Source organism: Lactuca saligna, chromosome 1, assembly GCF_052625555.1.
Source record: "Lactuca saligna cultivar CGN05327 chromosome 1, ASM5262555v1, whole genome shotgun sequence".
NCBI classification, from domain to species: domain Eukaryota; kingdom Viridiplantae; phylum Streptophyta; class Magnoliopsida; order Asterales; family Asteraceae; genus Lactuca; species Lactuca saligna.
In genome coordinates, this window is record NC_136417.1 from 130,592,167 (window position 1) to 130,597,720 (window position 5,554).

The 5,554-nt window shown below is 39.8% G+C and overlaps 1 pseudogene; it reads right to left on the minus strand.

Annotated features, from left to right (window-relative positions):
* Positions 1-4,593: 4,593 nt before the first annotated feature.
* On the minus strand, positions 4,594-4,711 carry LOC145027785 (5S ribosomal RNA; annotated as a pseudogene).
* Between the last annotated feature and the right edge of the window lie 843 nt (positions 4,712-5,554).

Consider the following 5,554-nt stretch of genomic DNA (forward strand, 5'->3'; position numbering starts at 1 on the left):
AAGTCTCTTTCAAAAGTTCCTTAAGGTTTTTATAGTCTTTCGGGCCATCGTGACCCTTAACCGTGTCAAAAACGGCTTAAAACAGGGTAAAAACGAGAAAAATGGGCTTAAGGAGCCGAAACCCCTCTCAAGGAACCGAAACCCTCTCAAGGAATCGAAACCTCTTAGAAGCCGAGACCGAGACCTAGAAGCTGAAACCAAGAAAGAACCGAAACCCTAAGCAGCCGAAACCGAGACCTGGAGCCGAGAGCTGGAGCCGAGACCTGGAGCCGAGACCTGAGAACCGAGATCAAGTCTCGGTCTTCGTTCCGCCTTCGCACTTTCGGTCCTCCGTCGCAACCGAGCCTCGTCTTCTGTCCTTCTTCTCGCACTCTCGGTCCCTTCTCCTCCTCTCGGTCCTTCTCTGCTACTGTCGGTTCCAACAACCAGAAGACAGAACCTCCGGCCAGACTTCAGATTTTTGACGCTTTTCACCCATTTTCAATATTTTTAACATTTTAAGCTCGTTTTTCGAGATTTTAACGCGAGATTTTCACTCAAACTCGTATTTTAACATAATAAACCCTAAATATTCATAGTTTAATAATATTTTCATTAAAATTCCTTATTTAAATAATAAAATCTACTGGGTGAATAATTGAGGTCGACTTTTGACTTTGGTTTACCTTATGACACAAGCAACCGCTCCCATACCCACTCCATGTCATTATTCACCATCAGCCCTTACCAAGTCACTTCATTGTACTTTTCCCACCTTTTTCCAACCTCACAGTTAGTCAAAGGCTAGAAAAGTCTCCTCTCTCCTCACACTTCTCTCATTTTCTCATTCATCCACCAAAGATCAAACATATCTTCTCTCTCACTTCCTCTCTTTAAAAATTCAAGATTCAAGGCTATACTCCAAACTTTTCTTCTACTTTTGGTAAGTATTAACATCCTCCTTGTGATTATTACACATCATTCTACTCAAATCATTGATTTCTTACACAAATATCGTCATATTTGTTGTTAGCGCCTCAAATCTTCAAGCACCTCCCAAGTGTTCTTGAGTTGAACACTTCTTTTCTCTATCATCCATCTTCTGAAATCACTCAAGGTGAGTTCATACCCCTACATGTTTATGTTCTCTCAAGTTTTCATGGGGGAATACAAGTTAAAACACCAAGAACATAACTAAACTTTTGTAACAACCTTCATCAGAAAAGTTCAACTCCATTCACGGACTGTTTTGGGAAACTTAAACATTTTTGTTTTCAAAAATGTACAAGGTGCAAGTAGATCAAGATCTTAGCTTTAAAATGACTACTTGCATATCTCCATACGATTTTTCTACAATTTATGGTGATTTTTTACTAAACTGCCTATCATTTCAAATACCAATCCGGACCAGTTTGTGATTACGGACTTTTTCACCCAAGTTGGAGGTCATTAAAAATCATGATAAAAATTATGAGTAAACTAAACACATTTTGGGAACTCTCAGAATTTACGGATTTAGTTTTCGACTTTGTATGATTTTTCTATGTCTTTTCTAAAACAACGTAGAAAGGTTAAATTTAGTTAACAGCATATAAATTTCATAACACTTTGTATTATGTTGAACAAGGCGTAGAACCATAAGTTCTTAATATTGAATGTGTTTCCTTGTTATTTTATCATCATAAACTGAAACTTAGTCATTCATGATAAGATTATTCATTCATTTAGAACACGTATATTAAGCTATAATAAGCATATTTTATGGATTCATAACACTAATGCATTATCATAAAAGAGTTCTTATATATTACAAGCATTTTGGATAAACTATAATAGGTATAGTTTATGATTCATCACATAACACACTCGTACAAAAATGGTACATTCATACAAAAAGGTTTTACACTCACGCACAACACACGTAAACTTGTTAACCTAAATTGTGAGACAATCTCTTTCCGTACGTCCGAGTGCGGGATCTAAATTCGTGATAGTTATAATCAGAGTCTCCTGGAGGGAGAACGTGATGGTTGTGTATAGATCTATATTAGGTTTGACACCGCACACGTTGCTGCTAGCTACAGTGGGACCTGCAGGTCTACGGGTGACAAATTTCATTTCAGTTTCGCGATGCCTGAGAAACGGCGTGGCAGGTTCATTCAGTCATAGTATGGTTATAGCAACTCACATAGGGAGATAACAATACATAAAGTTTACGGGATTTTTATAAAACCTAAAGGGGTTTTATGTCGATTTAAAATCACTTTTATATCAATAAGTACAGATATTACTGTACACTTTAGGTTTTGGTATTTATGACTACACATCAATTGAAACCACTTTTATATCTTTAAGTATGGCCAATACTTGTTATTTCTTGGTCCTGGGAAATAAACAAAATATTGGATTTTCTGGATACATATTCTAACGCTTTTTCCAAGGAAAACGGTTTACTTCTCTAACGAAATCTCTTATGAACTCACAAACCTTTGTGTTGACACTTTTTCAAAACTACTTGTATTCTCAGGAATTCAGTGAAACAGGAAATCAACAATGTTTTGAGGATGGGATGATAATTCTTCAAACAGTTCATTTTGTATCATAATGTAATTGATGTGAATCATGTAAACATATACTTTGATGTAACTTTTTCAATAATATTTGTGATGGTTGTATTTACTTTGAGCACTATTATACTCGTTGTTGTGATACTCTACATGAAGTCCTCCACCCCCGGAAGTTTCCGCCATCCTTGGTTTGTGGGTGTGACAGATTAGTATCAGAGTATTGTTTATAGTGAACTAAGTATATCGAACCACATAAGATATACAAACTATTAAAAGTATACATGCATACATACATACTAAGGTCAGCATCATTCTAGGACAAAACAAAAGTAATGATTAGCCTGATCAACTATGCTGGTCTGAGGAATGATTAGCACATACCCAAGAATAGTTGTGATATGGCAACAAGTCTAAAACTTACCAACACTACCATAATGAGAACATTAGAACAGAACATGAGTTTAAAATACTATAGGAGTATTTTGTAATATCATAACTTATATGAAACCTAAATAGATCCTTAATAATAGGTCTATAGTCCCTAAGTGGATACTTTAAGGTTATATATAACTTAGAAATCATAGACTTAGAATTTTTGGTCATTACCTTACTTCCTTTTCCTTGTTTGGATGTGGACCTAGGGTGGGATCACTTATTCGAAGGTCTATCATATCTTTTTATATGTAATTAGTATGCACTATTTCATTATAGAAGTAACTAATAAGGATCACCCCTATAAGTAATTGATTATAGAGTTAGACGCCTAGTAATTATCTCTTCCACTCCTATTCTTGCAAGTACAGCATAGCACGATCCTACTTACCGGACGACCCTTACTATCCTAATCCGAACTCGAGGAATGGTGAATGGTTATGAGAAGAATCAAAAGCGGAACCAGAGGTAATCGATCCTCCATGCATAACAAGGGTTCCGCGAACCGTTTCGACTATATCGAACCTGTGCCCCATTGGGCAATCGTGATCAAGGGTTGAATGTCGACAACAATGACAACAACCACAATGTGGAGACCAACGAGGGTGCTATGACCTCCACTGGGGACCGACTGACAGAGCCCTTCCGGCGAAGACCTGCCGGATCGCGAACATCGGGGATTAAAATAGGAAGACTTCAATCCGAGTTCATAAAACTGCGCGCTACTATGGACCCTACCATCTCATGTACCCGTGACTCAGAATTAGACTACTATTCCCGAGACCAACTCTCATTTTAGGACCTTATCGCCGCTCGTGAAGAGGAAAGAGAGTAACAGGGTAGACACACGACATTCAAAGGAAGGATGATTGCAACCAAGCATCGATTGGCAAAGTTACAAGATGCATCGACCTAGCCTCAGGCATCACAAGGGATGGATCGTCGTGAGTAGCGTTCATACCGCTCACCAGACCTGGTAAATTAGGTTCATGAGTATGCGTTGGTACTACTCTTATATAGGTAAAAGCACGACAGTGCAAATTAAGTGGTCATACTAATCGAGAGATCTAGTTACTATGAAAACTCGTCCATGCACAAATGTGAGGTAGACCTGCATCGAGGTCAACACTTTCACCAAAAACATGATTACTAGAGTCATATTAACAAGATGGCTTAGGATGTACCTAACAGACCCGAAGGTCTATTTAGCCTTAATTATATAACTAAGCATACATCAATAGGTCATGATAAGGACCTAGCTTGGGTCATGTATAAGGTTTCACTTGGATACAGAACTACTAAAATACATGAGTTTACCATATAAAGAATCTCGTTATAAATTCTTTTCAGAACACCCTCAACAACCGAATTACGTTACAAATCGATATGAGATAAACTTAGTTAGAAAACTCGCGACATATAGCCATTCTAAAAACTCATTATCATCTCAAGTTTAAACATTTTGTAGAGAAGTTTCTTCTTCATAGACCTATGGAGTGCGAACATTCAGGCACTAATACACCAGGTCCCATCAAAACACCTCAGCCAAGTGTGTTCGGACAAACATGATTGTAACATCCCCCTCTGGCACGTATCACAATATTGTCCGCTTTGGGCCACTCGGCACGAGGACTTCCCAGGGGGTCACCCATCCTGGTACTACTCCCGCCCGAGCACGCTTAACTGCAGAGTTCTTATGGGATCTGCTGCCCTCACAGATTTAAAACGCGTTGTGATAGGGAAGGTATCCACACCCCTTATAAGGAATGCTTAGTTCTCCTTCCCAGCCGATGTGCGATCAGATCTAACCACTTTCACTCCCCCCCCCCCCCCATTATAAGGTTCGACGTCCCTGTCGAACACATCAACCCGTGCCCTAGCTCTGATACCATTTGTAACATCCCCTTCTGGCACGTATCACAATATTGTCCGCTTTGGGCCACTCGGCACGAGGACTTCCCAGAGGGTCACCCATCCTGGTACTACTCCCGCCTGAGCACGCTTAACTGTAGAGTTCCTAAGGGATCTGTTGCCCTCACTACTTTAAAACGCGTTGTGATAGGGAAGGTATCCACACCCCTTATAAGGAATGCTTAGTTCTCCTTCCCAGCCGATGTGGGATCAGATCTAACCCACTTTAAATTATAACATCCCGGAATTTCAAGAGTTGAGTAGAAGGGCTGAAAGTGTAAGTTTCGAAGGGTGACTCGGCAAGTCCATGGATAGACTCGACGAGTTAGGTCGCGACTATGGTCGCGTATCAAGTGGCCTACTCGGCGAGTCCAAAGATGGACTCGGCGAGTAGGTGCTGTATGGAGAAAACCCTAATTTTCGGGGTTGGGCCCTATATAAAGAGCATTATGCCCCTCCACAGCCTCCCTTATTTCCCCCTTGAGTCCCAGAAACCCTAAATTCGTGGAGAGTCCCTTTGTGGAGCAAATTAGAGCTTGGAGAGGTGTTGGTTGAAGAAATCTTGAAGGAGAAGTGGCTTGGATCAAAGCGATTTGCTTAGATTTGAGTTTCATTGCTGTTGAGGCATCCTTTGGAGGTAATACTTTTCGTTCTTGGGCTGTGTT